The sequence below is a fragment of the Narcine bancroftii genome, chromosome 5 (assembly GCF_036971445.1).
Source record: "Narcine bancroftii isolate sNarBan1 chromosome 5, sNarBan1.hap1, whole genome shotgun sequence".
NCBI lineage: Eukaryota > Metazoa > Chordata > Chondrichthyes > Torpediniformes > Narcinidae > Narcine > Narcine bancroftii.
This window is the reverse complement of record NC_091473.1, coordinates 136,767,229-136,783,999: the sequence shown is the minus strand read 5'-3', so window position 1 is coordinate 136,783,999 and position 16,771 is coordinate 136,767,229. Positions and strand designations below refer to the sequence as shown.

Here is a 16,771-nt window from a genome sequence, read left to right as displayed (position 1 = left end):
CCAAGAGGTGGCACGGTTAGTGTTGCGGTAAGTGCAATGGTGTTACAGAGCCAGCGACCGGGGTACGAATCCAGCACTGTCTCCCTGGCTTAACGTGGGTTTCCATCAGCTGCATAGTTACCTCCCACCCTTCAAAAACACATCAGGGGTGTAGGTCAATTGGGTGTAATTTGGTCGCAGGGGTTTATTTGATGAAAGGACCTGTGTACATGCTGCATGTCTAAATTTAAATTTCAGGCTGTCCCATTGCTGAAAAACTGTTCTTCCCCCTCACCTTGAATCTTTTGCCCTGCAACACCTTCGTGATGGTTATCAGCTCTCCACCATCCAACAGCCAGGCCTGGTACACCACACCGAAAGACACACTGCCAATAATTTAAACATCTGCGTAGGGCACCTCCTTGATCCAGTGTGGCCACTACTCTTGTGGCCTTATTGCTATCTCCTGTGGGGCAGTTGCAGTAGCATTTACACACCCAGAGAGCACAGAACTGGCCATTTGTCCAAGATGGTGTCTATCCTTCCCTCGAACTTTCTTCCAAACATCACCTCAATGTCAGAATTGATCCTCTGGTGGTTCGTTCCTGACTCTATTTTTTTTAATTATATTGAAGAATTTTACAAAACCAAAATATATATAATCTAAAACTAACCCCTACTACCCCCCTCCTCCCCCATCCCCCCTACACCCTCCCCACTTCGGAGCGTTTTTAAAACACAGTAAGACCGATTATGACAGTTTGCCGGATGGTGTGCTATGTTTTTACACCTTTTATCAGAAATAAAACTTTTATTTAACATCTAAACACATACGTTCCAAATACACTGTTGGATAAGTCTCCAAAAATTGTGAAGGAAACCAAATTGGCAAAAAGAATAATTGAGCTGATGGGGGGTTTAAATTTGGTTGAAATATGGCGACGGATGAATCCGACAGAGAAGGATTATTCTTTTTATGTTGCTCGTCATGAGTCATCCTCAAGAATAGATTTTTTTGGGAATCAGCTCATTTGCAGGGTAGGATTGTACAAGTTGAGTACAAGAGTAGGATTTTATCAGTCCATTCATTGTTCTTAATTAAATGAAATGTTGCCGAGATACCCATGGGTCAACATATATATCTATTTTGAATAAACCTCTCAAAAAGTTAATTATTTGTTCCCAAAAGAGCCTAACTTTTGTACATTCCCATACTGAATCTAAGGAAGTACCTGTCTTTTCACCAGCAACGCTTTCCAGGACCTTGATCTGGGATTGTTGGTGATGGGATGGGGGGGTGGGGGAGGTGGGAAAAGATGGAACAGGTTCTATAATCCGGTGTTGTGGGGTGTGGAAGGGCGATTCTGTCTCACAGTGGGAGAGATCGCATTCTGGGGTGAGGGGAGAGCTCTTTACCATTCCTGTTGGAAGGGCTACCTTCCCTCCCACTCCCGAGAGGGTGTTAAATGTGGCCTCCATTCTCTCTGGCCACACCGGGTGATGTATGGTGCTGGAGGAGGCTCTGTCCCAGTAGTGGAGCCGTTGATAGGATCTTTATCTCACCCATGGGCCCTGGGCGCTTCCAAACACAACGCCATTGCTCAGAAAGAGTCCCTGGGATGTGCCCTCATGCAGGCCTCATTGCCCTTCCAGGAGAGACATCCTACTTGTGCTGCTCTGCCCTGGTGCAGCTAAGCTATGGCAACACAGCAGGAGTTGCCCCACTCTGTGACATCATGACCCCATCTGTGTCACCTCCCCTCTTTGTGACACCACTAGTGTAATGGCCAGGGACATCCAGCTATTTCAATCCTCCTCAATTTTCCCAAGCAAGGGGTCGGGGTGGGGGGGGAGTAGTTCAACTTGTTTAAGTTACTTGAGTTGTTAATTCTTCTACCTCCTTGATATTTGATTCCATTTTGCGGACACTTTAGTTGACTATTTCATTGACATTGCCTGTAATCTCCCTTCATAAGTGACATGATTTTGTATTTATCCCAATTGATCTTATACCCAAAGATCTCCCCATTGTCCTCCAGAGTGGAGCGCAACTTGGGCAACGAGTGTGTCAGGTCTGTCAGATCTGTCAGAACATCTCAGCAAATAAATTGGATTGATGCTCTTCCTGCCCTGTTCTGAAAATTTTAATGACTGATTCCTGGCAAATGGCCACGGCTGATGGCCCCATGGCTCACAAAAACTGTGCTGGAGATAACGGGAAACCCTGCCTGCATGATCTTTTCAGTGGGAAGGCTCAGGTAATTTGTCCATTGGTCACAAACTTAGCCTTGGGCGCACGGTGAAACACCCTTATCGAATGTATAAAAGTTGGCCGCAGCCCCAATTTTCCCAGCACTTAAATAATTCTCCCTCTCTAACTTGTGTGAGAAACACAGCTCACTGATTAAATAATTTTGAAGTCAATAGGTGAAGCGATATAACCTTTTTATTCAACGTTCTTGCAAGAGCGGGTCTCTTTCAGAAAGGCACACACACTGCTATTCAACAACATTTTTTTCTACATTTCTTTGTGTTAATAACCACTCCTCCGTTAGTTTAATTGGTTAGTTCACTGAGTAATTGATAAGTTCGTTTTACCTATCAAAAGATGTTCCTATTATTGTATTAAAGCGGGCCTAGTTTCCCACTCCCCATATTTCACTACCCCCTACCTTTATTTCTTCTCATCCTTATCTGGAATGATGTCCAGTTCTTTCGCAATGTTTTTGGTATCATTTTGACTTACTCTGCAATTTTTTGCAGGAAGTAACCTTCCTTGGTATTCTAGCAGACCGGCCCCCCCACCCCCCACCCTCCCCTTAAGGTACGCATTGGCTTTCTCTGGGCAGCCATATTAACTCTGCAGAAACAGTCCTTTGGCTACTTTCCACAATCCCACTCCCTCCTTTTCTATTTATTCAACTGTTTCTTCATCACTGGAAATAGAACCATAAAATGCCTCCAATTTGGATAACATCATCCCACGAGTCTCTTCCATTTTCTAAAGCTTTCACTGTCAAGTCAATACAGATTATCCCGTGTTGACCCATCTTCTACGTCCCTTAAGGTCATTTGTTTCATAATTGCAGTTTCAATAAGCCGCTGTGTAAGCCCGCGCACACAGGGCATCTATAATACATTATCCCACACCAGTTAGTACTCCTACCTCCACTATTAAGGAGGGCAGTATGGAGACGATTACTCCCTCCCATTTTTCAAAGTACAACTCCAGCCACCCAGTTAGTGAGGTGTCCACTCCTGAATTTTCGGCCAACCCCTCAGCCAGGGTGGAGAGGCCCTGCTACACTTTTGTAATAGTTCCATCTGGGCTGGATCGTGTGGGATAAAAGTACAGCAATTTCCACTTAGCATTACACAGTCTCCTCCTTTCTCTGCTCACACCAAATCTAGCGCTCTTCTGTTTCCCCAAGCCACGCGACTGGTGGCATGCAATTGATCAGTGATCCCCTTTACAGCATCCAGGATATAATTTGTTGATTGTAGTAAATATAGTTTATTCAGTCCACGTTTTGTTAATAATAGTTTCCCACCAAAAAATAGTTAACTCAAACTCTGCTGCTATCTGATTGCGTGCGTTAAATTTATTAGGTACTCCCCTTGGCACCCCAATTGCATCAATACAAATTTGGTTACATAAAGACGTTCCCAGGAACTCCCTCTTACTTCTCTTTATCCCTATTACCTTCTCCCATTCAAATTTCAAGGTGAAGGTTATGGCCAATTGAATGATTGCACAGGTACCCTTCCAGTTGGGAGGAAGAATCAGTCTAAGGATTCTCCCTCTCCACAATCACCATAGATCCATTCAGGGTACATTCAAGGCTGAGTAGTTCCCTCCCCTCTCCTCTGTCACATCTCGTACCTTTCTACATATTGTAGATTTCCTACATTCCTCGTGAACTGTCTTCCTTTTGTCTAGAAATTCAGGCTGTGTGATTTCCTGACACAGCCGAGAATGCCGCGGAATCCGGACATCCTTCTTCAGAGCAGGAGGGAAATCAGGGACAGAAATTTACAGGACTGGTTACCCCAGGCCATTTTATCCTGATACAAGGCCATCGTTCACCTCATTCCTTGTCTGTCTTTATCCCAACCCAGTGGAAATGGAATCACCTGTCCTATAAGTGCATGCATAGCAATTGCTCTTTTTTAAACCCTTCACTGTATATTTTACCTATTCTACCCAGACATTTGTATCGCCATAACTTGTCTCAATCGTCTGTCTAAGGTCCTCTACCTCCACTATCTTTACTACTTTCAGATCATTGGATGGAGTATAGTGTTTCTCGCTGGGCATTATTGTGAAGGTACGATCGGTTGGATTAGTCTTGGATCCTTCTACGATTATTCTAAATCAACACGCCAACTGCTCCTTTCCCCTGATGTTTATCCCCATTCCAAATTGATTTCTCATATACCCCTTTTGAGTAGGTTTGAGTAGGCTTGAGGGTGGATTCTAATCCTCTCCCTATTGGGGTATGAATCTCATTGGACCCACCCTGGTTTCCAATGACCAACGCTGTCCACCATATCCACCACCATCTCATGTTCCTTACTACCGAAGGAGGAGGGTTGTACATCGCTATTTAAATTATCTTTCACAAACTAGTCCAAGTCCTGCTCTAATGACCATCAATGACTTTTCAGCTGCTTCTTGACCAGGTCTTTGGTGGGATGTATCTGCCAAGTTGGCGGATCAGCAGTGGTGTCCACCAGTCCTTTCTCTCTGGTGTGAAGTGTCCACCATTTTTTGGCAGTTCTTATTGCCGGATCAATGGTCAGGAGGGTTAGAAATGGTCCTATCCAACTTGGCTGAACCTTGGAGTCCCTCCACACTTCACCAGAACCCAATCACCTGCTTCTATTTGGTGGACAGCTAGTTCAAGTGGAGATATCTGGGCCAAAATACCCTTCTTCCTAAGAATTGATAAAGAAGAAGCAAGAGCCGAGACATCATTCTTTAGAAATTGGTCAGTGAATTCTACAGTTGGCTATTTCCCTTCTCTTCCCAAAAATGGCAGTCCGAAAAGCATCTCATAGGGGTCAATCCGACATCCCTTTCAGGTGACCTTTGGATTCGCAGTAAGACTATAGGGATTTTGTCCAGAGTAACTTTGTTTCTAGCACCAATTTGTTCATTCAATGTCTGATTCTTTCATTCTCGCTGCCCTGAGGAAGGGGGATACCATGGGATATGAAAATCCCATTTTATTTCTATCTTTTGCTTTATTTCTTGAAGTATCTTAGAGGTGAAGTGACTTCCTTCCTTGGTCAAAGTCCATGTTTTCCACCAACCCATTGCGTGGTATAATGTTCTCTAAAATAATCTATCATACTCCCCATGAAATGGCCAAGGCCATTGGGAAAGACTCTACCCATCCTGTCAGGTGAAGAACTCGTACTAAAAGGTACTTTTGCCTGCCTATCTAAGGTCGTTCAGTAAAGTCTACCTGTATACTCTGGAAGGGCCTTATGCCAGTTCCCCTTCCTCCCCTTTGGGATACCCTAAGTATCTTTGTGCTAACTTTTTGACAAGTTAGTCACCCTGCACATATCTGTTTAGCCATGGTGTATATGCCCTTGCATCCCAATTTCCTCAATACAATATCGCATGTCGCTTGTCCTCCCCAGTGACTCCCTTGGTGCAGGGTTGTTTCTCATGATGGGTATATTTACTAACTCTCTTCCATTTGGGAGAATCCACTTCCCTTCTTCAGTGTTTACTGCCCCCATTCCACAGAATTCCTCCACTTCCTCTTTAGTAAATATTGTTTTAGCTTGTTCATAACCCACAGTGGGAACCAATACGTATAACCACATAACAATTTCAGCACGGAAACAGGCCAATTTGTCCCTTCTAGTCACACTGATCCATGTACCCTCCTCTAATCCCACTTACCAGTACTCTGCCCATATCCCTCCATCTCTCTCCCATCCATATTCTTATCCAACTCTTTCATAAATGAGAAAATTGACCCTGACTCCACCACCTTTCCCGGAAGCCCATTCCACACAGTAACCACTGGCTGAGTAAAGAAGTTCCCGCTCATGTTACTCCTAAACCTTTGCCCTTCAACTCTCAACCCATGACCTCTTGTATCCTTCTCTCCTCCTCTGAATGGGAAAAGCCTTTCCACATCAACTCGATCTATTCCTCTCATTACTTTAAACAACTCTATCAAATCCTCTCTCTGCCTTCAACTCATCAAGGTTGTCCAATGTCACCAGCCTTGTTTGCATTGGTCAGTGAACCATAAGCTCAGGCAACTCGACAGAATGACAAGGTTAAATGGATAAGAATTGCAGATGATGAATATAAGATTAATTTATTCACTGATGTATTGATTTATATGACACATAGTTTGAAATATTTACAAGAATGTTTAGTTCCATTTGAAGAGATAACTGGGTAGAAGGTGAATAGAGAAATAAGTGAAATATTGCCGATTTTGCATGGGGATTATAAAGAGTGTAAAAATATTATAAAATTATGATAGTCTGATAAAATTAAATATTTAGGGGTAACTGTGAATGCAAATTATCAATCTTTATATAAGTTAAATTATTAAGCTCTTGTGCCTGCCACATTGACCATCGCCAGTGGGCTGATATCGCCTCAAACCGTGCATCTTGGCACCTCACAGTTCGGCGGGCAGCAACCTCCTTTGAAGAAGACCGCAGAGCCCACCTCACTGACAAAAGACAAAGGAGAAAAAACCCAACACCCAACCCCAACCAACCAATTTTCCCCTGCAATCGCTGCAACCGTGTCTGCCTGTCCCGCATCAGGCTTGTCAGCCACAAATGAGCCTGCAGCTGACGTGGACATTACCCGTCCATAAATCTTTGTCTGCAAAGCCAAGCCAAAGAGAAGAGATGGAAAAAGATTAAAATGGATTTGATTAAATGGAAGGATCTTCCATCAACATTAATGTGTCGAGTAAATTGTATTAAAATGAATACTTTTCTTCGTATTCTATTCTTATTTCAGTCAATTCCATGTTCACTTTCAAAGGGTTTATTTTCAGGATTTGAATAAGGTGGTGAGGAAAGTTTTATGAAAGGGAAAATTAGCTCGAGTGGCCTGACAGAAATTGACCTGGAAATATGCACTAGGTAGACTCCAGTTGCCTCATTTTCAAAAGTATTATGAAGCTGCACAGTTGAAGTTTGTTCGTGGAATGATGGATATTAATCAGCCTCCTAGTCGGGTCAAGGTGTAGTTAGCCTGCATTTCTGAATTTGATGTACACCAGTTTATATACAAGTGGAATTTGAATTTATTGCAGGGATAGGATATGCCAGTATTAAAGATATGGGTTAAAAGAAATGATGTTATAGGAACAAAGGGTAAATTATCAATTCAAACTCCGTTACATCAGCTTATTCCTTTTTCAAGGTTTCATAGGTATTTAAAGATATGGTATTTTCAGGGCATAAATGTGATTCAGGATTGTTTTGAAGAGGGCCAGTTTCTTTCTATAAATCAATTGAGGGAGAAATTTGGGACACCAGTAAATCCTTTATTTGTGTATTACCAACTTAGAGCTTTGATAAGAGATCATTATGGTAAGCAGATGAGTTTACCTAAGTTAATGTAATTTGAATCTTTCATTTCCTTTAAACCAAAGAGAGGTTTTATTTCAAATATGTATCAATCGTTACAGGAAACTATGGAAATCCGAATTTGGAGAAATCTAGAAATAAATGGGAAAGCGATTTAACTTCTGCTATACCTCAAGAGGATTGGGAGGTTATAAGTCATGAAGCGATAACTAAACTGACTAAGGTAAGATATGGTTTGGTTAATTATAATTTTTTGCATCAGTTATACTGGACTCCTGAGAAATTGAAAAACTACGGATTTAGTCATTCAGATTGTTTAGAAGTGGGTCAAGTACTGGAACTTTTTTGCATGCAGTTTGGTCTTGAGATAGAGTACAAGCATTTTGGGAAAAGTTAGGTTGGTTTTGGAGAAATTATTGAAAATTAAATTACCATTGGATCCAGAGATTTTCTGTTGGGTGATATGGTTTGTTTGACTGGCTTAGGGTTGGATAAGTTTCAAATAGCATTTGTACGTTTGCCATTATCTGTGCCACAAAAATGTGTAGCAATTACTTGGAAAGCCAATGCAGAGATTAATATAGTGGGTTGGAAGAATGAATTAAGATCTTGTATTTATATGGAGAAAATAACAATTTACATCATAATTTCTCTATTTTTGTTAAAATGTGATCATTCTATTTCGAATATATTTCTGTGCAAGGAATCATAAGGGTTTGGAAATATCCTAAAGTAGTGTACAGGTTTTATGTTTGATGGCTCACCTTTAGGGGACTGGCTGAGTGGGGGGAAGGGGGGGTTACTACATGTATAAAAACCTTTTTTCCTGTTGCTATTGATTTTATCTTGTTCTTAAAAATTTTTTTTAAAGATGAGCTGAGACCTCCACTCAATCACCATGTTTGGACAACTGTGGGCACAAAAGTGCAGAGATGCTTAGTTCACCAACCTGCCCATTTACCCACGAGGCATGAACATCATCGCGAGAAGCGTGTTAGGGTTACCATACTCATCGCATGCAAAGAGGGATCCAGCTTGCTCCTCCGTCTTTTTGTATGGGGGGGCAAGCGCACGTGCATCATGCGTGTGGCCAGGGCAACGCACAAACACATCCAAGAAGCTGCAACTTAACAAATAAAGTAGCCTGTACCTGTGGACATGGGCATGCAAGATGACAAAAACAAAAGGTCAGGGCTCTAACTCACCAGAACTTGTGGTCAACAACCACTTCGAGAACTACAGAGTGTCACCCTTTGGATTGTAGGAGGCCGTTGGGTCCATGCTGGGTGTAATAATGGGAATATGTGACCCATCAATGGCGCCAGCACACATTGGGAAGCACCTTTCTGCAAAGCCATCAATTGTATCCTGGAGGCGAGTTCCACTTGGCAGGGAGATTAAATGCTTACCGAGGACACCCTTCCAGGATCCTGTCACCTGCCGTACCACCATGCACACAAGTGCTGACATCTATCCCGAAGATGGCACTGATGGATCAATACTCACAAGACGTTGCATACCAACTCAGAGCCACAGCCAGTCAAATTCCCGGCTCCAGTCGATGCTGCGCATCTGGTCTATGTGGATGCAGATAAGATTCGATGAGTTCCAGCACATAGTTGGTGCCACGCGTCATACGGAATTGTCTCCTCCACTCGTCATCATCAAATTTGGTGAGAATGTTACTCCAGAATCCAGACCCCTGAGATCTGTGCAACCACCATTAAGACCGATTTGTTATCACGGCTAATTGACTGATAAGTAGCATTTGCCACCGTCTGCGGCACCTACACTTTACAAGCCTTTCCACCTCGAACTACCGCACTCTGGCCTACAATCTTTGCAGGGATCATCCACTAATCTCACTTATGCACTGTTCAGACCACATGGATCTGAGAAGAACCTCAACGTATTTCATGGTCTCAATGAAGTACATCTCGTCCTGGACACTGACACAGGCTGCCAACATCCCCATAAGCATTTCTCTTCACTCCTCCATGATCCTCATCTTATGTTCCTTCCAGCTTCAGTCACGACGCACTGCAAATGATGTCAAGGCAGCGTGGGTGTGACTAGGTCACAGTCAACAGGAGCCAGCATTTGCTCGGACACAGATCTCCATTTGCCTGCATATTCAGTTGACAGAAAGGCATCTTCTCCGTGGCCACCTGAATGTCCCAGCTGCACCCCCCCCAGCCGTGTCTCCCAGCGCATTATATGCGTCCATGCACCTGAAAGATGTTATAGGAATTTTCTCCTGCCACCTGCTAGTCTCGTCCTCACACGTGAGCAGATAAGTAGATCCCTGAGATGGAGGAAGTAGGCCTTCCAAGCCACAAGGTGCACGTGCTGGAATTGGGTATCCAAAACAGCAAAGTCCCCCAGCTCGAATTTCATGTGCATGAAGACTTTAGAGCATTGATCCAGCAAGCAGGTTCTTGCACAGAAAACAACATTCCGTTTAACATGAAGCCAGGTAAAATGTTCCTTAACTAGTTTGATTGAAAGATAGTGAAGAGATCATTTTCCCACACAAATGGCCGAGGCCTTCTTGTGGAAAGCAAAATCACAGACCAACCTTTCACTGGATTCATCCAGGGTCACATCATGAAGATGGAGACCAGAGTTGATCTGGTGACACTGGATAAGATTGGAATCAATGCACCGTGCATGAGCCATGGCAGTAAAATCAATGGCAGTAAATGTATGTAATGTCGCACCTGGATAGGACACCAGCCACAGCATTCACTTCTCCTCAGAGGTGCTGTATGTCCGATGAAAATTGTAGGATGAAGTCCAAGTGACGAATCTCTCTGGGCAAGTAGAGATGTGTGCTTCTTCTTGCAGTATGTGTAAGAGGCTGGTGGTCTGTATAAATGGTAAAAGGATGACCTTCCAATAAAAACCTGAAATAATGGATTGGAGATTGCGCTTCGTGAGAGACTGACAAAGAAACTTATTTCTAAATTGGATCTTCTACTTCAGGAGTAATCTCCAAACCAGATTTGAATAAATCAGAAGATGGGAATTGGATTTGGGAACTGATATTGGTCCTTTTTGCTGGTCTGACATTTCTTGGGACAGTAAGATATATATAATTAAAGGTTTTTTTATAGATTAGTTAATTATGAATTTATTTATCAATTATATTTAATGCCACATAAATTAATTTATTCCACCTTTTTCAAATTTATTTTTCAGATGTGGCACAGAAATTCGTACGTTTATACATTGTACCTGGTCATGTACCAAGGTAACATCAATTTGGAAAGATGTGGGCAAGTTTTTGGAACAACACCTCAGCTTATTCTTTTGGGAAATATATATGATTCGGAACCCCAATTCAAGTTCTCAAAAAATCAATTATTTTTTGAAAGTTGCACTGGCGACGGCCAGGAGATGTATAGCAATTACATGGAAATCTGAATCTCGTCTTAAAATTGATTGTTGGAACGAGAAGCAAAATTGTATTCCCTTAGAAAAGGTGACTTATAATATAGAAATGGGAATGAAACATACTTAAAGATATGGAAACCATATTTAGAAAGTATGGGTTTGGATAGCTAATGTTTTCTCTTCTACACCCCACATTTCCTTTAATCTTAATGGTTGATCCTTATCATGTTTGTTTAATTCTACTACTTTACTAATATCCTGTCTTTATTTTTGGGAGGGTAGGGCATGGAGGGGGGTATTCATTATAGTTGATTTGCACATATAATCTATATTCTTTTTTCTTGTCTATGTTTTTTCTCTTCTCACTTTAATGTACAGTACAACCTTTTATTTTTTATCTATTTTAATAATTATGTATTAATTCAATTCGATTCTATTATTATATTGCACTGTATACAAAACTATAAATATATATTTTTTAAGCTGATATGTTTCACTGCAAGATCGATAGCTGAGAGTCTTTGCACAAACGTATTATAATTTGCCTGAGCCGGTGAGAGCTTGGCTGAAAAAAAAACACCAGAGACTCCAAATGCCCTCAGCCTCATCGTTCTAACACTGATCCCACAACACTAACAGATGCATCTGTGGTGAGAGAGCAAGGCATTGGGCTTCTGATGTACGAGCATAGTGGCATTGTAAGAACAGTTTTCACATCATGGAAAGCAGACATAGCATTGTCTCCCAAAGTTAAGGGCTTTTTTGGAAACGGACATCAGATCCCTTTAGTAGTTCAGTAAGAGGTCATAGGGATACTGCGGCATTCACCAGGAAACAGCAATAAAAATTCATCATGCCGTAAAGAAATCACAACTGGCCAAACGTAACAGGGGTAAGAAATTCTCAAATTCCACTTACTTTCGATTCATCAGGAAAAATACCATGTTGCGTAACTCTATGTCCCAACAAGAGAAGATCAGCAGGCCTCAAAACACTTGACTGGGATTGATCACGATGCCAAATCCCTCAAGCCTCTGGAACCATGAGAAAAGGTGGCACTAATGCTCCTCTTCATCCACACTTGCAACCAGAATCTCCTCGATGAAATCAACCACCAATAAAACCCAAGGCCAGTGAGTCCGTGGTCCATGAACTGCTGGAATGTCTAAGCTGCATTCCATAGACCAAATGGTATTCTCAGAAACTCAAACATGCCGAAAGGCATCATCACAACAGTCTTCGTGACATCAGAAACCTCAAATGGAATCTAATAGTAAGCACGTACTCAATCTATTTTGGCAAATACATATTTACCGGTGAGGTTTGCTGAGAAGTCTTGGTAATTGGGAATATGGTATCAGTCAGGCACGGTCAAATTGTTCAGGGCAGGATAATCACTGCAAATTTGCCAATCCCCAGTTTTTATCCAGAACCGTATGCAATGTTGAATCCCAGCAGTTGTCAGATCTGTGAACTATGCCCAACTCTTGCAATTCCAAATGTACGATTTTAAGATAATCCAGGGGTACAACGAGCTCCCGTCTCGTATACCCTGAGACTCCACATGGTAGCTTATTGCATGTCTGTATGGCAATACGATGGGGTCACGAGGCGAGGGAAACACTTGAGCAAGGCTTGCAAAGGGCAGAAGCCAGGTTGAAGGCTTGTCAGGTGGCAGATGATAGTGGAGGGACAACAAATGCAGCTCACTTGCATTCAAGAACTGCAGTCCACAAAACAGTGATTTTTTTTAAATACATCAATGAAACATGAGAGAAGAAATCTATGCCCAAAATGGAATTTGCCACATTTACAAATGAAAAACACCAAAACAGTTTGTGAGACTGAAATTAAACATCCGTGACCTCTGGCCACGTTCTCTGACCACAATGACGGGCCATTTGGCAAACAATGACTGTGGTGACAATGAAGCTCATTTCAATTCATCCCATCTGTCAGCACATGGTCCATACACATCACCCGTTCCCTGCTTGTTCATGTGCCCAACCAAATGACTCTTAAATCGTGGTGATTGCATCTCCTTTCACCACTGTCCTGGCAGCTTGGTCCAGACCCCCACCGCATTGTGTAAAATCCTGCCTCACTTCTCTCCTTTCCCCCTCTCATGTTCAATCTAGGCATCGTCGTATTTTTATATTTCCCACGGGGGTAGGGGAAGAAGAAATCTACCCTCTCTGGGAATACAATAATTTTATAAGTTTCAACCAGGTCATTTCTCAGCTGCCAATTCTCCAGAGAAAACTCTCCAAATTTGTCCAACCTCTCCTCAGAGCCAATGCTCCAACCCAAGCAACACCCTGACAAACTCCTTTAGTAACCCAGCAACCAGAATTGCATGAAATACTCAAAATGTGGTCTAACCACATTTGTACTTTAAGCCCTGCTCAATAAAGAATACTTTCTTTAACACCATACACTTGTGTTGCCACTTTCAAGGGGCTAAGGCTTACACCCCAAGGTCCCTCTTTGCAACACTACTGCAAGTCCTCTCAAAGTGCAAGACACTTGTCCAGATTAAACTCCATCTGCCATTTCTCTGCCCACATTCATAAGTAATCTGGTTTGAAAAGGAGAATACGAGGGGACGTGGGTGAATCAGCAGGAGATAGAATTAAACATGGGGGGGGTGGTGGGCAGGTTACCATTGAGTCAAAGGACTACACAAATGAAATAAGAGACGGTTCCTCTGGATTTGACCTCACCTGGACAGTGGAGGAGGCAGAAGACAAGGGTCAGTGTGGTAATGGAATGGAACTTAAAACAGGTTGTGACCATGAGCCAAGATGGCCATTGTGATCAAATGGAGCTCAGCCAATCGGTCATTTTCTCTGAATTGGTTTTACTGCCACAGAGGAGGATACTTGAAGAGCACGGACATGGTCAGTAGAGATGAAGGTGAAACTTTACCCTGCAAGAGATTGGTTGTTTATGTCCCTGGATGGTGGTGACTGATGCAGGTTGCAGGAAAAAATGCCCAAGAATGGAGAGGAAGGCGTGGGGAGAGATGAGCGTACTAGAAAGTCTGGATGAAAGCAGACCCTGACAAAAACAGAAAGTGGGGAGGGGATGATGCAACTCCATCGTGTTGTAGTTGTCCGAAATGTTCAAGTTAATGGCTACAACACATGGTGGGGATTGCATGTGGTAATGAGGAGTCTGTAACTTGTTGAAAGATCTGACAGCTAAATTCATCACCAATGAGTAGGAAAGCAGCTTCAGTCTAGTCTCCCTCTCAGAAAGATTTAGTTCATAAACAAAACAACCTTTCAACAGAGACAGGCGAAAAGGGCTCTTCATTTTGTCTTACATTCAACATACTTTGAAGCTCCCCACTGTAAATGACTCCAAATTCAATTCTGGTGGAAGAGTAGGAGCCAAGGCCTTGCCAAATAAGATGAGCCTTATTCTGGGTATCTATTTCGACTTTCACACCATTAAATGCAAGCCCCAGTTATTGATTCCCAACCATTTTCTATACTTACCCATATCCTGCAACAAATACAAATTATAATTTTGCAACCACCCCACCTGAAATTGAAACAAACAACAGCTCATTTTTCCATGTATAAATTACATATAAAATAATTTCCCCACATTTTAACTTCACTGTGGCCATTCATGGATAACTTCTGACATCAGGAAACTGCACCAGCCATTATTGACTCTTCTCCAATGTTACTGGCAGACATGAGATCATATTTAACACGCACGATATTTCTTTTCTCACTGACCAGAACTATCAAGCACAGTGAAAAATGAGAAAATCTCAAGTCAACCACGAGATACGAACTCCTGTCCGCAATGTTGCTGAGCACATTTGTTACAATATTGAAGTGTCTCAGTGTTTACGACAGATATTCACAGTCAAGCAATAACAGAAATAACAGAATATTACAGCATATTAGAAGCCCTTTGGCCCATGATGTTGTGCCAACCAAGATATTTCTACCAAAAAAAACAATTCTCTTTCATACAAGTATGCCCAAGAGTCTCTTAAATGCCCTTTACGTGCTACAACACATTCAGACCCGTGGCATCTTCCTGCGTTGCATTACTGGGATCACCAAAGACCGGACCCATTTCCCATCTCTCCTTGCAATTCCAATATGGCAGCTGCCATTGAGAACTGACCAATCACATTTTAATTCCGCAGGCAAGATGAAAATCATCCTGACATCCTGCTTCAAAATAAGGCTAAACAAACCTTCCCAATGTTGTCACTTCATTTTTAATTCGATTCCCATGGCACATTAACAAAAAATGTCCCATCCATTTGCTCACCAAATGAAGAGCAAAATCATGATCCCTGATATTGAAATCCCATAACCTTCAATGTTACACAGATAATCAAGGATGTCTTCTGTCATAAAAGTGAATGAAACCTTGAAAATATTACCCCCTCACAAACGCTGAGATTGGGGCGGGCTGAGCCACCGCGAGCAAACAGTCTGAATCTCCGCAAAACGCGATCAGTCCAACATGACACAGGCTCCCCTTCACTGCAAAGAAGGAGCCAGCTATGTGCGGGGTAAAGAGCCCTTCACTTTCGCGTTGCAATGACGTCACTTCTGGAAGTTCGGAGGATAAGTCACCAGAAGTGGGCAGGCCAGTGAGCACACACGGGGAATTCAAACAAATAAAGCCAGTCTTTGTTTAACACTCAGCTTGTGTGAATGTCTCTTTATTTGGTAATGATGTCGCTGCGGACGCTACAGTATGATGGATGAAATTCTTACTTGATGCGACCACACAAGTGCGCAAGTTACATCAACCTCAATAGAAAAAATGACCAGAAATGCCAGAGGTAATAAATTCAAAAGGATTGGTGAAATCTTTACTATGTATTGTCAACACCAAAGTCCCTGTCGTTTTCAAGGCATTCTGACAAGTAACTTAGAAACATTACATTTTAAACACATGATATGTCAGGATAAGAAGAATTGTTCAAGGGACACAAGTTTAAAAAATGACATCTAACTTTATTAAGAATGGAATACAACAACAGGAAAAACTGATTGAATCAGACAAATTCTATGAGCATTGTCGAGCAGAGAAAAATGGATTAGTTTTCCATCCCTTACGAAGCTACCCCATTACCACAGCAGGTACTCCCTGTCTTACGACCGTAATTGATACTGAAAGATCAGTTATATCTCAAAATGGGCGCAAGTTCAAATTTTGTCCGTGTGTGGAGCACTGAAGTTTTAGAGCAGATTTTTAAAATCAAATGTCGTATTTGACATAGCTTAACAGGGATACAGGGTACGTCAGAAACAAAATGTGCGTATTTACTTTGTTAGTCAGTGTCTCGAGGTCCATAGGCTGGATGGAACCGTCTTGATTCCTGTGCACATGCACAAATCTTCAGTTGGTGCTTGCACAGTGGGTTCGCTGATTGGAACCCGTCACACATGTGCCAACAGATGGACAGCGGGATGTTAACTAACAAAGTAAGTACGCACCTTTTAGCTGACGTGCCCTGTATCCCTGTTAGAGTTTGTCAAAAACACTGTCAATTTTGTATTTTTTCTTCAATATATTGATAAAAGTTTGGTCGAATATGCGGATTCACGCAAGTCGCATAGGGCGCAAGTCGGGGAGTCCCTGTCATTGCTTTGGAGCAAAGGAAACTGTGGTACCAAACCAATAGAGTAGATGTTATAGGCCTAGCGAAAAGGAAGAGAGAGTGACTACAAACTCAATCTATTGAATGAATCAGTGGGAGAAAAGAATGGGAAGCAATTCAAGGCAAAACTCTTCATCAGAGAACAGGGTGGGAGGCCTGAGG

At 42.3% G+C, this 16,771-nt stretch overlaps 1 long non-coding RNA gene across 1 annotated transcript; it reads left to right on the top strand.

Moving 5' to 3' along the window:
- The first annotated feature begins 1,831 nt into the window (after positions 1 to 1,831).
- LOC138762817 (uncharacterized) lies at positions 1,832 to 11,217 on the top strand. Its single transcript, XR_011357173.1, has 3 exons — positions 1,832 to 2,237; positions 7,668 to 7,789; positions 10,768 to 11,217. It is a non-coding gene; the product is annotated as an uncharacterized lncRNA (long non-coding RNA).
- The last annotated feature ends 5,554 nt before the right edge of the window (positions 11,218 to 16,771 follow it).